This window comes from Apium graveolens, chromosome 2, assembly GCF_009905375.1.
Source record: "Apium graveolens cultivar Ventura chromosome 2, ASM990537v1, whole genome shotgun sequence".
Lineage (NCBI taxonomy): Eukaryota > Viridiplantae > Streptophyta > Magnoliopsida > Apiales > Apiaceae > Apium > Apium graveolens.
Window position 1 is genome coordinate 297,698,740 of NC_133648.1, and position 8,816 is coordinate 297,707,555.

Here is an 8,816-nt window from a genome sequence, read left to right on the forward strand (position 1 = left end):
GGGGGAGATTGTTGTGTATATGTTGTGTACTTGATGATTTCATGAACAAAACACCTTGGTAGATTTTACTTAGTGAAAATGTAGCACTCGACGGATAAGGATTATAGTCCCGATGGATAACTCATTTTAGTCCCGACGGATGATGACTTATTATCCATCGAGTGAGTAACTTATGTAACAATAAGTTTGTAGCACATTTCTACATACACACTGTTTAGAATCTATAGTAGTACCTAAGTCATGCTGACTTTAATTAGATATACAGAATAGGTTGATTAATTGTACATAGATGATGTCTTGTAATTCTGCATAAATGAAATAAAGTCAAGTGCCTGATTGCTACCCGACGGATAAACAACAATGAATTCGACGGATGATCAACAACTCGACGGATGATCAATAACTAGACGGATGATCATGAACCCGACGAATAAAGAATTCAAATATATGTTGACAGTGACAACACAGTCACATGCGTCGAGTGTATGCAAATGGAATGTGGTAGTCTATTCAACTGGGTTTTCGAGAACAAAGAAGCATTGCCATTTCCATGCTATTATGAAGATATTCAAAGATGCTGGAATAGAGTAATGAAGTAGCATTGTATTAGACTTGATAGTTTTTGTTTTATTATCCTGTCTTATTACTTTGTAATCTTGGTGATATATAAACCAAGAAGCAGCAAATAGTATAGTAACTAAGGAACTAAGAAACTCATATAGAAAGAGAGAAACATTTGTAAGCTGCATTCTTAGCATTTCTCTCATTCTTAGTTATTAACATTTTGTAAGCAGCTGTGAGTTTTTTGCACACAGAGTTCTCTCGATATATATTATATATCTCTGATGGAATCATTCAAATTCACCAGAAAGTTTTTAAAGACTCTTGTTTTTAATTACTTATATTTTGATTCACTTCAAGTACCTATTCCGCATTCTGCTAATCAATTCACACTTATATATATATTTGAGTTAGAACATTTTTATTCAAGAAAAAGTTTCAAGAATTCCATTCAACCCCCCTTCTGTAATTCTTATTACATTGTTAAGGGACTAACACCCTTTTGAATAATAAGAAATTATTATGTGTAAATAGTGATTTCTCTGTACAATATATTGATTACTATGTGTAATTTGGTGATTATTATGGGCAGTTTAGTGATTGTCGTCATACGATTTAGTGATTAAAGAGTATATCAGTATGAATATCTCTCTCTGTTCCTTTTATATTATTAGTTAAATTAGCTATATTTTAGTCATTCTCATAAGTATATTTAGTGATTTATAGCCGGAATATAGCACATATGGTATTCATAATGATCGTTAAAGGATGTACAAAAATACAGTGAAGTCAAATTTAAAAAAAAACTCGTTGAATAAGAGAAAAAATTAATTTAAAAATGGAGGGAATTAGTGGTGCGTTGTGAACATGTTGTATGTAAGAGTTACGACTATTGATAAAGGAGAGTACTGGGCTAACAAAAAGATGGACACGGTGGGTTGAGATAAAATTTAATGGGTTGGGCCTTAGTTTCCACTTTTTATTTAAGTCAGTTTCTATTTGAACAACCCCCTATACATATATATTGCGGGTCTTACTCCAATGAGAATCTTATTATTGTGAGATATGAGATCTAATCATATTCACTCATTTAAATACAACATATGGATCTTCACCATTCATTTAATATTTAATTTCAATATTTATTATCTTTTAGCTAATTCAACCACCCATTAACCACCATCACCTCTGGCGTCCACCATTTCCGGTCACCACTAACTCCGGCGACTACCAGAAAATCACCACCGTCAAATCTAAAATCACCACCGTCAAACCAAAAATCACCATCAGAAAATGAAATATCACCACCTGCTCAATAAAAAATCACCAACGAACATTAAAAATCACCACATCTTGCCATAGTTTTTGGCCATAGCCACCAGTTCCATTCATAACTCTGACCATCAAATTCATAACAAAAATCACCTGATTACATGCATGTACCACCACTATCATCATAAACATCAACAAAACAACACCACTACTACCCCTACAACACTACTACACAATCACTACCACATCACCACCAAAACTACCATCTACAAATCGTCAATATGTAACGAATCACCAACTACAACCCACAATCACAAGAAAATGAAGAGTAATCAATACAAATTGAGAAAACAACAAATTTTATTAAAAATTATTGATGGAACAAACCGGAAATGAAATCACTGAAGCTAAAGCAGATCCATCAATCGATAAAAAAGAATAGAATTCGCCGAAGCTGAATATAAGCTAATTGCCAAAAAATCATTAAAAAATGATGAACATGAGTCAGAAAATCGACGACCGGAGATGGGGTTGGCGACAACTCAGCAGTGGGATTGGTGGGATTGCACAAAGAAAGAGACAGAGGTATATGGGTGATAAAGAATAGTGATGGGGAGAAGGGCGAGAGAGAGAGAGAGAGAGAGAGAGAGAGAGAGAGAGAGAGAGAGAGAGAGAGAGAGAGAGAGAGAGAGAGAGAGAGTTCGGCAGGAGGTGGCGGCGCAACGGTGGCAATGGCGGGTGAGGATGAAGTGGGGTGTCGATGTGAGAAATGGATTAAAGAAATTGGGTGAATAAGTGAGAGAAAGAGATGTATGGTTGGGATTAAAAGAAAAATAAAAAATATATTATAAAATGGAGGGTTAAGATTAGATCTCATATCTCATTTTAAGGTAAGTTCTCATTTGAGCAACTCCCTATATATTGCTTAATGAGTTATATTAGAAATCGTTGTGTAATTTGGTATTGTCTTTTATGAAAATAATATACATTGATAAACAATCAACTTTATTTGATGTACGTTAGACATTGTACAACATTTACAAATAAGAAAATAACTAAGAACATTATAATTGCATGATGAATAAAAAAACTTTAGAAAATGACACGTGTCTCACATTGTTTTTATGCTAGTTACATGCCTAATTATGCTCCACTTATTAATTAACCTACACATTATTTAGTAACTATTACTTCTTACATAAATTTTGTTAATTACCAATCCTAATATGTTATTTGATATTTATTATATGTTCATTATTTATATCCTTTAAATGGGGGTAATATATTTTACAATTGTTAGATATATTTGTGATGTCATGTCTAATCTGATTTGTTTAGTTTCAGAACTTAATATTAGGACTTATTGGAAATCAGAACTTACTGAAGTCAGAACAGGACTTAAGTGCGGGTACTTCAGATAAGGAATGCAGCTGATTTACAGGAGAGGATCTGGACTAAAGCAAAAGAAGATATGCATAAAGAGTTGGACAGCTAGAAGACTTGTAGAAGATAATATCTGATTGATATATTTTAGGAGACAAAATTATATTCCATATCAATTAGAAAATATCTTGTAACTGTGTACTATATAAACACAGCTTAGGGTTTACACTATAAGTGTTATCATTCACGAGAAAGATTATATATTATAATCTAGCAGCTCTTAGTGATATTGTTCTTCACTGAGAGAGTAGTTTAATTTACTTTGTAACAGAGCTTATTATATTGAATAAACTTGATTACTGTTACATACTTGTGTTCTAAATCGATTTGATTGTATAAATACTATATTCAACCCCCTTCTATATTGTTGAGTGACCTAACAAGTGGTACCAGAGCCTCTCTGTTGATATACAAACAGTGAGATCCAGTTTACAATCATGTCTGACGAAACACAAACTCCACCTAAGCTCACCAAAACTCAAGAAACTCAAAAAAATCAAACCCACAGTCGATATGAAACCATTAGGGTTCCCATACTGAGAGCATCTGAGTATCCTATATGGAAGGTAAAGATGGCTATGTTTCTGGAAGCCACAGATCCAGAATACCTTGATAGAATTAATGATGGATCATATAAGCCTACCAAGCTTTCTATTGCAGTTGCTGATCAACCAACAAAGATGATACCAAAAGAGAAAGGTGATTACACAACTGAAGACATCTCATATATTGCCAAGGATGCAAGGGTAAGGCATCTGCTACATAGTGCAATTGACAATGTCATGTCAAACAGGGTAATTGGATGCAAGACTGTAAAGGAGATATGAGATGCTTTGAAGACAAGATGCCAGGGAACTGAAGCCATCAAAAAGAACATGAAGACTATACTCACTCAAGAGTATGAGCACTTTGATTCAAAAACTGATGAATCATTAACTAATTTATATGACATGTTTGTCAAACTCTTGAATGATTTGTCACTGGTGGACAAGGAATATGATCTTGAAGATTCAAATCTAAAATTCCTTTTAGCTCTTCCTGAAAATTGGGATTTGAAGTCTACTACCATAAGAGACAACTATGACCTTGTTGAAACTACTCTTGATGAAATTTATGGTATGCTCAAGACTCATGAACTTGAGATGGATCAAAGGAGTAAAAGGCATGGAAGAAAGTCAAAGACGGTTGCACTTAAAGCTGAGGAGGAATCTCCTAAAGTGGTTGCCTCAAAAAGGGGCAAAGGAAAGGCTCTCATCATATAGTCGGATTCAGAGTCATCATATTCTGATAATGATGATTCAGAATCTGAAAATTTATCTGAAGTGGATGTTGATGCAGAGATGATGCAACTGTGTGCTCTTATGGTGAAGGGTATCACAAAGATAGCCTACAAGAAATTCAGAAAGGGCAAGAAGTTTTCCAGGAAAGGTGGAAGTTCTGAAAAGAAAGGTTTCAGAAAGTCTGAAGGCAAAGGAGGAAAGTCTGACAGAGGAGATAACTCAAATGTCAAATGCTACAATTGTGGTGAAAGAGGCCACATCTCTTTTGACGCAAGAAAGGAAAAGGTGATAAAAGCCAGGCACTTATCATAAAGAAGAAAAACTAGGCAGATACTTCAGATTCTGAAGAAGAGGTGAATTATGCTCTGATGGCAAATGCTGACAGCAGTTCTGAAACTACTGAATTGAAGGTACCTCATTCAACTCTTGCTTTTCATACTGATGATATTTTTGAGTTAAGATTATACCTTAAAACCATGTTCATTAGTTTTAGAGATCAGACCTTAACAAATGAAAGATTAATATCCGAAAGTCTTGCTCTTAGAAACAGAAATGACTACTTAGAAGAAGAGTTAGTTATATTTCATCAAACTCAGAAAGAAAGAGATGGGGCTTTGTATGTTAGAGATGAAGTGCAAAAATTAAATAAATCTCTTAAATCTGAACTGGAAAAGGAAAAGGAGATAATCAAAACTTGGACTAACTCTGGAAGAACAACTCAGAAAATTTTAGAAAATGGAAATTTGAAAGAAGGACTAGGTTATCTAGATGATAAAGAAGAAAAGGAAACTGTGTCATCTAAACCAAACTTTACCAAGAAAGCTGAAAAGCCTAAAGTTAATCCTGTCAAGTTTGTGTCAAATTCTGATAAGTCAAAATCTGAAAAGATGATAGTCTCTAAAATAAAAGTCAAAGAAAAGTCAACTTCTGAAAAATTAAAACAGGATAAACCAGCTGAAGTAAACATAGGTTTAATAACAAAGAAGCAGCTTAAGTATAAGCTGAAAGAGATTAAAAATGTGAACAAGGTAAAGGAATCTAGGAAAAATAGGAATGGAAAGGAAGGTGTGAATAAAAGCAATAATTATATTCCTGTTCCTAATGCTCCTAGAAAGAAATGCTATAATTGTGGAAACTCTAACCATCTTGCCTCTTTTTGCAGGAAAAATAAAGATATAAACTCTTTACCTCCTAGATCAGGAGTTAAGAGTCAGTCTGTTAGGTTTAAACTACAAAATCCATATTTCATTGTGGTAGTTTATGACATTCTATTTATACTTGTAAGGAATATCATAGTTTGTACTATGATTATTATCAAATAAAACCTTCTTTGAAGAAAGTTAGTGTAATTCCTTCTAGTGTAAATTCTGATGCAAAGTCTGATATAAAGTCTGATAAAAAGCATGTTAGCATAAACTCTGAAACTAAATCCGCTGTAAATGCTAACAAACTTAAAAAGGCCAAAGGATCCAAGCAAGTCTGGGTCCTTAAAACTAACCAATAGTGGTCTTTGTGATTGCAGGGCAACAGAAAAAATATCATAATTATGGACAGTGGATGTTCAGGACATATGACTGGAAATAAAGCCCTGCTATCAGACTTTGTGGAGAAAGTTGGCCCATGAGTTTCTTATGGAGATGGCAACATGGGAAAGACTCTGGGATATGGAAATATTAATCTTGGTAATGTAATAATTGAAATAGTAACTCTTGTCTCAAGATTTAAACACAATCTGCTAAGTGTGAGTCAAATCTGTGACAGAGGTTATTATGTGGATTTCTTTGAAGAACACTATGAAGTTGTAAGTGATTCTACAGGCAAAGTGGTTCTGAAAGGTTACAGACATGGTAACATATATGAAGCCAGATTTTCAACAAATTCTGATTGTTCTGCAATCTTTCTGTTAAGTAGAGCATCAATTGAAGAAAGATGGAATTGGCACAAAATACTCTCTCATTTAAATTTCAACAACATAAATGAGCTAGTAAAGAAAGATCTTGTGAGAGTACTGCCAAAATCAGTATTTGCTCCTGATGGTCTCTGTGATTCATGTCAAAAGGCAAAACAAAGAAAATCTTCATCCAAGAGCAAAACTGAATCCTCAATTCTTGAGCCTTATCACTTAATGCATGTTGATCTATTTGGTCCAGTCAATATCATGTCCATTGCAAAGAAGAAATATGTTATGGTTATAGTGGATGAGTTCACAAGATACACTTGGGTGTATTTCTTGCACAAGAAGAATGAAACTGCATCTGCTCTAACTGATTATGTCAGACAGCTGGATAAGTTGGTCAAAGATTCTGTTAAAATAATAAGAAGTGATAATGGCACTGAGTTCAAGAATTCAATCATGGAAGAGTTCTGCAAAAAGCATGGAATAAAGTAGGAATTTTCTGCACCTGGAACTCCACAGCAGAATGGAGTTGTAGAAAGAAAGAACAGGACTCTTATTGAAGTTGCACGAACTATGCTTGATGAAGCAAAGCTACCAACCTATTTTTGGGCTGAAGCTGTGCAGACTGCTTATTTTACACAGAATGCTACACTCATAAACAAGCATGGAAAAATACCATATGAGATGGTGAAGAAAAAGAAGCCAAATCTGAAATACTTTCATGTATTTGGATGCTAGTGTTTTGTTCTTAAGACTCATCCTGAACAGCTGTCAAAATTTGATCTAAAAGCTGATGAAGGAATTTTTGTTGGATATCCACTTTCCATAAAAGCCTTCAGAGTCTACAATTTAAAACAAGGCTTGTCATGGAATCTATCAATGTATCTTTTGATGAGTTATATTAGAAACCGTTGTGTAATTTGGTATTCTTTTATGAAAATAATATACATTGATAAACAATCAACTTTATTTGATGTACGTTAGACATTGTACAACATTTACAAATAAGAAAATAACTAAGAACATTATAATTGCATGATGAATAAAAAAACTTTAGAAAATGACACGTGTCTCACATTGTTTTTATGCTAGTTACATGCCTAATTATGCTCCACTTATTAATTAACCTACACATTATTTAGTAACTATTACTTCTTACATAAATTTTGTTAATTACCAATCCTAATATGTTATTTGATATTTATTATATGTTCATTATTTATATCCTTTAAATGGGGGTAATATATTTTACAATTGTTAGATATATTTGTGATGTCATGTCTAATCTGATTTGTTTAGTTTCAGAACTTAATATTAGGACTTATTGGAAATCAGAACTTACTGAAGTCAGAACTTATATCAGAACTTAAGGTCGTCAGGATTTATATCAGGACTTAAGTGCGGGTACTTCAGATAAGGAATGCAGCTGATTTACAGGAGAGGATCTGGACTAAAGCAAAAGAAGATATGCATAAAGAGTTGGACAGCTAGAAGACTTGTAGAAGATAATATCTGATTGATATATTTTAGGAGACAAAATTATATTCCATATCAATTAGAAAATATCTTGTAACTGTGTACTATATAAACACAGCTTAGGGTTTACACTATAAGTGTTATCATTCACGAGAAAGATTATATATTATAATCTAGCAGCTCTTAGTGATATTGTTCTTCACTGAGAGAGTAGTTTAATTTACTTTGTAACAGAGCTTATTATATTGAATAAACTTGATTACTGTTACATACTTGTGTTCTAAATCGATTTGATTGTATAAATACTATATTCAACCCCCTTCTATATTGTTGAGTGACCTAACAAGTGGTACCAGAGCCTCTCTGTTGATATACAAACAGTGAGATCCAGTTTACAATCATGTCTGACGAAACACAAACTCCACCTAAGCCCACCAAAACCCAAGAAACTCAAAAAAATCAAATCCACAGTCGATATGAAACCATTAGGGTTCCCATACTGAGAGCATCTGAGTATCCTATATGGAAGGTAAAGATGGCTATATTTCTGGAAGCCACAGATCCAGAATACCTTGATAGAATTAATGATGGATCATATAAGCCTACCAAGCTTTCTGTTGCAGTTGCTGATCAACCAACAAAGATGATACCAAAGGAGAAAGGTGATTACACAACTGAAGACATCTCATATATTGCCAAGGATGCAAGGGTAAGGCATCTGCTGCATAGTGCAATTGACAATGTCATGTCAAACAGGGTAATTGGATGCAAGACTGTAAAGGAGATATGAGATGCTTTGAAGACAAGATGCCAGGGAACTGAAGCCATCAAAAAGAACATGAAGACTATACTCACTCAAGAGTATGAGCACTTTGATTCAAAAACTG